Below are 11,314 nucleotides of genomic sequence, written 5' to 3'. Positions count from 1 at the left end.
ACCTCCGCGTTCAGCACACATATAGCTCGATGATGATCTCGGCCTTCTTGATCCAACAAGCAAGACGGAGAAGTAGATGAGTTCTCCGGCAGCATGACGGCGCTCCGGTGGTGGTGACGATCTACTCCTGCAGGGCTCCGCCCGAGCTCCGCAAAAATACGATCTAGAGGAAGAACTATGGTGTCTAGAACTGAGTTGCACGTGCCAAAAGTTGTCTCAAATCAGCCCTCAATCACCACTATATATAGGAGGGAGGGGGAGGAGGCTTTCCTTGAGGGCCAAGCCCTTAAGGGTGCGCCTGCCAGGGAGGAGAGGAGGAATCCTACTCCAATTAGGATTGGAAAGTGGAGTCCTTCTCTTCCTTCCCACCTCCCCTTTTTTTCTTTGGTTTTCTTCACTTGGCGCCAAGGCCCTCTTGGTCTGTCCCACCAGCCCACTAAGGGCTGGTGCACCACCCCTAATGCCATTGGGCTTCCCCCGGGTGGGTTGCCCTCCTCCCAGTGAGCTTTCGGAACCCATTCGTCACTCCCGGTACAATGCCGGTAATGCTCGAAAACCTTCCGGTAACCATTGAAACCATCCTATATATCAATCTTCATTTGCGGACCATTCCGGAAACCCTCGTGACTTCCGTGATCTCATCCGGGACTCTGAACAACATTCGATAACCACACATATAACTCAACTATACTAAAACATCATTGAACCTTAAGTGTGCAGACCCTGCGGGTTCGAGAACAATGTAGACATGCCCCGAGGCACTCCTCGGTCAATATCCAATAGAGGGACCTAGATGCCCATATTGGATCCTACATATTCTCTGAAGATCTTATCGGTTGAACCTCAGTGTCAAGGATTCATATAATCCCGTATGTCATTCCCTTTGTCCTTCGGTATGTTACTTGCCCGAGATTTGATCATCGGTATCCGCTTACCTATTTCAATCTCGTTACCCGCAAGTCTCTTTACTCATTCCATAATACAAGATCCCGTGACTTACACTTAGTCACATTGCTTGCAAGGCTTGTGTGTGATGTTGTATTACCGAGTGGGCCTCGAGATACCTCTCCGTCACACGGAGTGACAAATCCCAGTCTTGATCCATACTAACTCAACGGACACCTTCAGGTATACCTGTAGAACACCTTTATAGTCACCCAGTTACGTTGTGATGTTTGATGCACACAAGTTATTCCTTCGGTGCCAGTGAGTTATATGATCTCACGGTCATAGGAACAAATACTTGACACGCAGAAAACAATAGCAATAAAACGACACGATCAATATGCTATGTTCATAGTTTGGGTCTAGTCCATCACATGATTCCCCTAATGATGTGATCCAGTTATCAAGTGATAACACTTGCACATAGTCAGAAAACCTTGACTATCTTTGATCAACTGGCTAGCCAATTAGAGGCTTGCTAGGGACATTGTTTTGTCTATGTATCCACACATGTATCTATGTTTTCATTCAATACAATTATAGCATGGATAATAAACGATTATCTTTAAACAGGAAATATAATAATAATTGTTTGTCATTGCCTCTATGGCATATTTCCAACACCCGGGGCAACTCGGGAGATGTCTTTCAGGCCACCGTATGCTTTGCTTATCCGCCGTGCCCTGAGAACGAGATACTCGGCTCCTATCGGGGTCATCGACACGTCGGGCGGCCTTGCTGGATTAGTTTTACCTTTTACGTAATATCTTGTGCATTGGGATTCCGGTGATACTTTGGGATTTCTCAGACTTGAGATTTTCCACTAAGGAATCCGACGAAGTCACGAGTTTCGTGATCGAGGCTTTCTGTGCGGCTTGTGGTAATTTATGATGGACTAGTTGGAGCACCCCTGCAGGGTTAAATCTTTCAGAAAGTCGTGCTCGCGGTTATGTGGCAACATGGAAAGTTTGTTTAACTTCCGGTTCTAGATAACTTGAAGTTAACTTAATTAAAATATGCCAACTCAGTGCGTAACCATGACTGTCTCTTTCGTGCGCTCCTTCTCCGATCGAGGACACGGTGGGGTTATGTCTGACATAGGTAGGTGTTCAGGGTCATTCATTTGATCACGGTAGTTCACGTCTGCTACGCGTAGATCACCCCCCCCCCCTCTTTTATTCTTGTACTCATAAATTAGCCACCTCAATAAATGCCTAGTCGCTTGCTGCAGCCTCACCACTTAACCATACCTCACCTAATAAGCTTTTCTAATCTTGATACCTTTGGAAATGAGATTGTTGAGTCCCCTGTGGCTCACAGATTGCTACAACACCAGTTGCAGGTACAGGAGATAGTAAGACGTGAGCGAGATGATTGTGCTATTTGGAGTTTCTTCTTCTTCGTATTCATCGATCTAGGAAGGGTTCTAGGCCGGCAGCCTGGGATAGCAAGGATGGACGTCGTTCTTTTCTCGTTTGTTTTCGTCCGTAGTCGGACCCTGCTCTTCTTCGTGATGTTTATGTATTGTACTGATGTGACTCTGATGTAGCTTGTGGCGAGTGTAAGCCAACTCCTTATACTCATCTTTTCAATACATGTACTTGTAACGATATCCATTCTTGCGAAACGACGAGATGTGTTTCTATCCTTGTCGAGGCCCTCGTGCCAAAATAAGGATAGGGTCGCATCTTGGGCGTTACATGGGTAGGCTAGGCTGGGTTGTGGATATATAAATATTCGGGAGAGGGATAGCAACCTAGCTAAGATAAGTTTAGCCAATGGTCAGCATGGCTCTGATACCAAGATTGTAGCAACCGGTTTTCAGAAAATAATTTCCAGAAAACAGGTCTCTGTGTTCACCAGCCCAAGGACTACTATTAGCTAGTGAAAACTCACTTGATACAGAAAATCCAAGCAAAATACAAAATCTGGGTTATAAGACCATGAAGGTCTACTGGTTTGGACAAAAGTCTGAGGTTGACGGCGAAAGCGGCTCGAGGAATCTCCAATGCCCATGGGACTCCATTCCCACACCAACAGTTAACCTGGATAAGTTCCTATCTCATAAGGCTGCTATATGGGACTCCTAGGTTCCGGGGTTGACGGCATCGTGCTCCTCTCCGAACGCAATCTGGCCAAGACAATAGCCAGGGACAAGCCAGTGAGTACTTTGAATGTACTCGCAAACATCAAGAAAACAGATAAATTAAAAGAGGTGAGGTGCATGCATAATCCACTTAATAACTTTATCTTGCCATAAGAATTAATTCACGGATGCATTCATGCATATAAACTGTTTCCACTAATGTTTAATAGACCAGCAAGGAAGGGTAACAATGAATAAGTAATAGCATACGTGCCGCAGTCAGGCGTCGGAGCGACACCACCTAAAGGGCTCATGTGCAAGTAATAATAGTTGCCACACTCGCGCGTCTAAGCGACACCACAGAAAGGGCATATATGAAATAAATAAAAGTTTCCACAGTCGGGCGTCTAAGCGACACCACAGAAAGGGCTTATATTAATAATAAACATGGCGCAGTAGGGTGTCTAAGCGACACCACAGAAATGGCTTATATGCGACAATAATTAATATTGAATATCCGTGAGGTAGAACCATCCCAGGGATATTCGACAAACATAATCATAGGGGTTAGTCCACAGTAAAAATAATAGTTATAATCATCCACCATATTTCATGATTAGTCCCGCGATTTCGTTAACTTCCTCCATAGACCGACACTTGAATAGTCAACCAGTCGTCCTCGACCATGGACACGACTACTTGAATAATTTTGACTCTGCAGAGGGTGTACTCTCTACCCACAGCCCAACGGGTTCCAATAGTCACTCGGACTAATCCCACGTATGGTATCTCAGAAGTAAACACTCAGAACCAGTACACACCCACTTTTACCCCTACGAAGTCCGGCTTCACCCGGACTACGGTACCAGTGAAAAAACATAAGACGGGGAGGCTCCGACCTCGACTAGCATGGGATCAAATTTATGTCGCGCGCTATAAGGGAAGATCTCTTCCCTCTCGGTCCCAGACCAGAAACACCCATGACCCCTCACTGGATGACTGGATTTAGTCCAAGGCCATGGTTACCTTTATCCCGGACCCTCTACTTGGTGTGTACCTGGTAATAGGTTTACGACTTAATAAACCATATCCCCTTTTGGGAAGACATGTGGTAGCACAAAAGGTAAGGTCACATACTTACAAGATTCGATCTACGCCCGACTTAGGAGGTTTAGATTTCCTGCAAGGTTAGTACCACGCAATCTTGCTGAAAAAATTATCTCAGTGTTACTACTATCACACCTCGGTATGCTCTCACTGACCACTCTCGTCCCACGGGATGTCAGTCCATGGTCTCATAATATCCATGACAAACCTCCCTCCGAGGTTGTCCGGACCAGCATGGCATACGAGGCATGGGGTAGTATCCACTTACCATCCGCAACACATAAAATAAATAACATCCTTATCTCATGCATCCATGCCATGATATGATTTTATGTGGGGTTCTTTATCAACATAACCAAAATCACGCATTCAAAACATCACACAACTTTATGCAAACCAGAGTTCAAGATGCTTGCCTTTGGAGTTTGGGGAGGGTGATGTGTACCCCAAAATCTTGAAGTAATCCTCCTCTCTCCAAGTCCTATTTTGAAAAATATCTAAATTAACACACAAATCCTAAACAACACAGAAAAGTTGTTTGAATAATTTTGAAATATATTTGTAAATAGACTAGAGGAAATTTTAGAGAGGTAGGAAAAGGAATGAATTGATTTGGAGTTGTAAATAAAAATTTATGAGTAGTCAAACTTCCTAATTAAATTTGTTTTAGAAATCAATTATGAAAGAAAACGCTTTGTTGAGAGTACGCTTTCTTGAAACTGAAAGCATATTCAAGCTAGGACGCTTTCGTGCACGGAAGACACATGAGCACGATAGCTCCACACGGGTAACAACTCCTTCTCACCGACAGGTGGGGACGACCTGTCGGGTTCTTCCCGTTCCTCCCGCGTCCTGGTCAAAGGCTGACTCCAACGAAGACTGTCGGCGCTAGAGGGCATCATCCATGGAGCTCGACATGCCGGCGATCTCAGGGGAACGGGCCTCCTCTCAGGGAACTGGGGAGGACCTCTGGAAGACTCTGAGCTAGGCAGGGCTTCGGCCATGGCGGACGGCATCGTCGGACGGGAGAGGGGCTTCGTCGCCGGTGGTTCCCGAGACAAATTGGGGTCGGGAATGGATCCCTTGGTTCAGCAGGGGCTAGAGGAGGGCTCTAGTAAGGCGGGGGAGGCTCTAGACTAGCCGAATGCGCTAGGGGACGACGGCGGGTGCTGCTCCCGGAGGTGAGCAGGGAGTGAGCTCCGGCCGAATTGCGGCGAGGGGGAGAGGGTTGCGGCTCCGGGAGGCTACTGAAATGCTGAAGGGGGCTCGGGGTCCCTTTTATAGCCGGTCAAGGCAGTTCCGCAGCGGCCTCCGGATAAGAACACCGGCGACAGTCAACCTAGTGACGCTTAGGGCGACAGGTGCGACAGCATGGCTGGGAGCAAGGGGCGATGCAGGGGAGTGGTCCTAGGGGGCAACTGGCATGCGGTATAGGCTCGGGCGGCGCTGTCCATGGCAGGAGCAGGCGTGGCTGCAGATGTGCTGCCTGGGAGCTCGCTACGGCGGCACAACGAGGGTGATAGAACACGATAGTGCCTCCACGGCTTGGGGGGACGGGGACGCGTCCCTTCATCCTAGGAACGACAAGGCTGAGGGGTTGGTGGGACGTGGCGACTCGGGTGCTGGCATGGCATACACGCGCTTTGGGCGCGCTCTGTGTACGCCCGCCACCTGCTCGACACAATGCTAGGGGGGCTAAATGGTTGGGAATAACTCACAAGTTGGCACGCTGGGCTTAGGGGTTGAGGCAAGGCTGCTGGACAAAAGGGTTTGACCAGGGAAGAAACTCCATAGTGCAGATAGAAGACCATGATGTTTCTGCTCATGAAAACAATGTGTTCGACAGTTTCCCACTTGCATCAAATGGTCTTTTCTGCCCACAATAATCTCCAGCCCTGAGTCCCTCGAGATGTTAGTCATGGTGGCAAAGTTAGTTGTATCAAAGGAGAAATTTGTTAGTACAATTTTTGAAGAAAACCTTTTTTGGTGAGAAACTTTGGGACATTAAAACTTGGGCTAAGATATTCAAAAGGATCTCATCTTTGAAACTTAAGGGTTTGGTAGGGTGTTCTATAAGCATGCAAAAATCTTAAGGCAATTAGACCAAGGAAAAACATGGTTGTAGTACAAAGTACCAAACTGGACCAGAAGAGAAAAAAAATTGTTTTGCTAAATTTTTCCAAAGCACAAAGTTGGGTTTTTGCATAAAAGTGAATGTCATGCATTACTTGACATCCCCAAATTTTTATAGAACTTTTGAAATAATATAACAAGGGGTTGTAGTACAAACTCCAATTTGGGCCCGAATAGAAAAGAAGTTAATGTGCTCAAATATTTCGAAACACTTGCCTAAGTTTTTACAAAAACTTGATCGAGGGACATCACATGTCACCCACAATTTTTTGTAGAATTTTTAGAAAATGTTATCAGAAGGTTGTAGTGCAAAATAAGGCCTTAAAGGAATTAAAAGTCATTTTTGAATAAGAGAAACTTTTGCAAAAATATTAAAAAGAAATCTCGAATGAATTTGTTAGAAGAAAAGAAATGTTTTAATGCAAGCACTCAGGTTCTAACATAATTTTCAAAAACATTCAATTGAGGAAGAACTTTATAATTAGGGAAAAAGAGTGGTTCAAAAATAAAAATAAAATCTATAAATTCAGATTTTAAACAAACATGGCCAAAATAAAAAAAATATCCCTATTTTATGAAATAAATAATTTAAAAGGATCTCAAGCAAGGACTCACGCACTAAATGATCTTTAAAATGCCACTAGAAAAAAAATGGAAAGAAGTTTTTAAAAGAGTCATGAAGCAAATTATTTGTCAACAAAATTATTCTAGGTAATATTTTATTTCATAAAAGTACTATTAAATTTTTGGGGTGTGACATGGCTCATTCAAATATAATCTTTGCTCCTTCCTATACTTCTCATATGGAGCCCAAGGCCTCCATCGGAGAAGATCCCTAGAGGATGTCAAGGCCCCTTTCAAGGGAAGACCCATCTTGGATTCAAGGCCCATCTCTCCTAGATATTTGGGTGAAGTACCTATTTGTCTTTATTTCCGTTGTTATTCTTGGATCTTTCTAAAATTCACCTCCAATTCATGAAGATCATGCCACCTCGGGTTTGCCCCATATCACAGCCGCTAACTTTTATTTAATTGTTCTTTATTTTCTTGCAAAACTATTTATTGCACCTACTAAGTACTTCTATTTTCCTTCCCGCAAAGTAGTTCCATACTTGTTCAAGGTAAAGTAAGCGTTAGCGTACGTAGATTTGTATCGGTGGTTGATAGAAATTGAGAGAATATTAATTCTACCATTAGCTCCTCGATGGGTTTGACACTCTTATTTATCAAAAAAGTCTACAAACGATCCCCTACACCTGTAGGTTATAAACAAGTAACTTAAATTCATTTCTTTTCCATATCTATCGCGCTCCATGTAGGCATTGACCATATAGTATTCAACCATGGTTGAGTGTTTGATCCATTGTTTTTGTTTTCATCTCTCCATTTCACTCATGATTGCATTCCACACATCTTATCAAAGTATGATGGGGGGATTGTGGTCATACAAGAGCATAATACGTCAAAATATAATGTAATCCCTGTGAAAATTATTTCACAACTAAACATGGAATTTAATACTTGGCATTTTTTGTATAATCATGTGGTATTTCATAATAATGTTTGGATGAAAATTTTGTTGGGAAACGTAGTAGAAAACATATTTTCTTGCCCTACGATCAACCAGGAACACTATGAAGATACGATAATGTTGGGGAACGTCGCATGGGAAACAAAAAATTTCCTACGCGCACGAAGACCTATCATAGTGATGTCCATCTACAAGAGGGGATTTCCAATCTACGTACCCTTGTAGAACACAAAGCAGGAAGCGTTAAGAAACGCGGTTGATATAGTGGAACATCCTCACGTCCCTCGATCCGCCCCGCGAACCGTCCTGCGATCCGTCCCACGACCCGCTCCGATCTAGTGCCGAACGGACGGCACCTCCGCGTTCCGCACACGTACAGCTCGACGATGATCTCGGCCTTCTTGATCCAGCAAGAGAGATGGAGAGGTAGATGAGTTCTCCGGCAGCGTGATGGCACTCCGGAGGTTGGTGATGATCTATCTCAGCAGGGATCTGCCCGAGCTCCGCAGAAATAGGATCTAGAGGAAAAATCATGGAGGTATGTGGTCGGGCTGTCGTGGCAAAGTTTTTTCAAATCAGCCCTAATACCTCCGTATATATAGGAGGGAGGGGGAGGGCCTTGCCTTGAGGCTCAAGGGAGCCCCAAGGCGTCGGCCGAAGGGGGGAGGAGGATTCCTCCTCCAATCCTAGTCCAACTAGGATTGGAAGGTGGAGTCCTTCCCTTCCTTCCCACGTCCCCTTTTTTCTCTTTGATTTTTTCTTCTCCTACGCATAGGGCCTCTTGGGCTGTCCCACCAGCCCACTAAGGGCTAGTGCGGCACCCCTAAGGCCTATGGGCTTCCCCCGGATGGGCTGCCCCCCCCCCCCCCCGGTGACACCCGGAACCCAGTTGTCACTCCCGGTACATTCCCGGTAATGCCGAAAACTTTCCGGTAATCAAATGAGTCATCCTATATATCAATCTTCGTCTCCGGACCATTCCGGAAACCCTCATGACATCTGTGATCTCATCCGAGACTCCGAACAACATTCGGTAACCGACCATATAACTCAAATACGCATAAAACATCGTCGAACCTTAAGCGTGCTGTGACATCCTCGACTTTTGCTACAGTAGTGATTGTAATTAAGCTACAGTGATCACCCGCTAATGATGCCACGTCATCGAATTCCCATCTCAGACCCGCGTTGATTCGAGTTTTGTCCGGATTCAAAAATTGAAGACAAACGAAGAGTACGTTATGAGTTCATTGCAAGTATTAAAAAAATATGTATATGAAAGAGATGATTAAAAGTATGTATAATAAATTGGAAAAGAAAGTATATTAAAAGAAAGTATTTAAAAAGAAAAATCAGTTAGAGAAAAGAAAACTGAAAGAAAGAAATAATAAGAAAAGGAAAAGGGTAAAACAAAACAAAAACAAATCAAAAAAAAACAAAAAAAAGGAAAGCAACCCACCCCCCTGGCCCAACTGGGCTCAAGGCCCAGCCGGCCACCCCCCCACCCTCCAAAACCCTAGCGCCACCCCCCTGGCGAGGGAGCCGCCGCCTCCTCCCCTCGCTACTCCCTCCCCTCCCCCTGTGCGCCGCCGCCAGCCCCTCCCCCTCGTGGGGGGCCCCACCCCCACGACAGCGCCCCCGCTCCCACCTCTCCTCCCGTGACTCTCCCTCCCGCAGATCCCTCTCTCTGCTCCCGTCGCCACGCCCTCCACTCCCATCTCCCGTCGGCCCCCTGCCTCCCGCCGGCGAGCCCGCCTCTCCACCGCCTCCTACCTGTCGCCGGCGACCCGCCCCTCGGCCTCCTCCCTCCCGCCGGCGGCCTCCCTCCCCACGGCCTAACCTCCCCCGGCGGTCCCCCCTCTCGCGGCCTCCTCCTCCCCCGGCGAGCCCCTTCTCCTCCCCGCGGCGAGCCCCGGCCGCCCCTCGGCCTCCTCCTCCCCGCGGCGAGCCCCGGCCCCCCGTCGGCCATCTCCCGCTCGGTCCGGGAGGGACCGGGCAGGGAGGCATCACCAACTCACCGGATCCGACCGGGTCCGACCGGCTCCCCCACGCCGGCGCGTCGTCGCCATCATCACCGTCACCGTCACCGCCTCCACGCCGTTTCCACCGTCACCTTCGTGCGAACTCCGGCTTCACCGGGCCGTCACGTCACCGTCGGTGAGCCCCTCCTCGGGCTCCTCCCACCTTGTCGTTCTCCTCGACGTCCCGGTTCCGTTCCGGCAAACGGGGCCTCGATCCGTCGACGGTGGACTCCGGTAGGAGGATTTGAGTATTTGGTTCCTCTAGGTTGTGTTAGCAGAGAGTTGTTCTGTGTTAACACACAGATGAGTGTTGAGAGTTTTGAGAGAAAAAAATAAAAAGCACAAATGTTGTATTCCGTATGTATGTATGTATGTATTCGATACCCGTATTATGTATGTATTTGCGTATATAGGCATGTGGAGAGATACGACATTTGTATGTTTATTTATTTGTGATTTAAAATGTGTATTTGGCCTTAGGTCACTTACCGGTGGGGCCAATGCACCCGCTGTCTATGACAGGGAGGCCCCACGCGTTAGTTAATATAAATAATAAAAATAATGTTTTATTAAATAAATAAATAGATATATTAGTTAAAATAATTAATTAACATAATTAGAGTATGACACGCGGGTCCCCCACTAAACTAATCTGATTAAATAATATTTAATCTTAAATAAAACTTGTGCCTATGACGTTCGGGACCCGCTGGTCAGTTGACCAGTCAACTGCTGATGTCAGCCTGACATCGCGATGATGTCATAATAGGATTTTATTAAATCATTTAAATCTGTTTTTAATTCTTAAATAATTAATAAAACTTTGAAAATTAATATTAATAATCCGTAAGTCAGATCAAAATAATTTCAACATGAAAGTTGATCAGCAAAGCGAGACGAACCCGGATACACGGCCCGTTCGTCTGTCACGCGTCCCTAGCATAGCAAACTTGGAACTTTTCCTTCGTTTCCAGTGTAACCGGTAGTAGCCCGAGACCCGGAAAATATCGTCAGATATTCTTCCGACCCGTCTATGACGGGTGTTGCTGCGTTAGCTCATGTCTAGCTTGCATCTTTCCATGTCATGCTTTGTGTTGCATCGGTGCTATTATTTATTGTTTCTTCCCCCTCTTCTTACCGGTAGACCCCGAGACTGACGCTGCTGCCGGGTACATCTACGACCCTGCCGATCAGTCCTTTGCCGCAGAGCAGCAAGGCAAGCAAATTCCCCTTGATCATTTCTATATCGCCTATGTCTTTCTTCCTACTGCTTGCATTAGTATTTTGCTACTGTTGTAGTTAGCTCCTATATCTGATGCATAGCCTGTTTTTGATGAACTGCTACTTTCAGTCATGTACCTTTAATCTGCTTAGTATAGGTGGAGCAGTCATCCCCTCTGACCCCGTAGATCAGTTGCCCCGCTTGTTTTCAAATCTCGATCTCTGATCGACGAGCCAGACCCGACACAGCACGTTCACCCCCCTTCGTTG

This window comes from Hordeum vulgare, chromosome 5H (genome assembly GCF_904849725.1).
Source record: "Hordeum vulgare subsp. vulgare chromosome 5H, MorexV3_pseudomolecules_assembly, whole genome shotgun sequence".
Taxonomy (NCBI): domain Eukaryota; kingdom Viridiplantae; phylum Streptophyta; class Magnoliopsida; order Poales; family Poaceae; genus Hordeum; species Hordeum vulgare.
Note: the sequence above shows the minus strand (reverse complement) of the source record.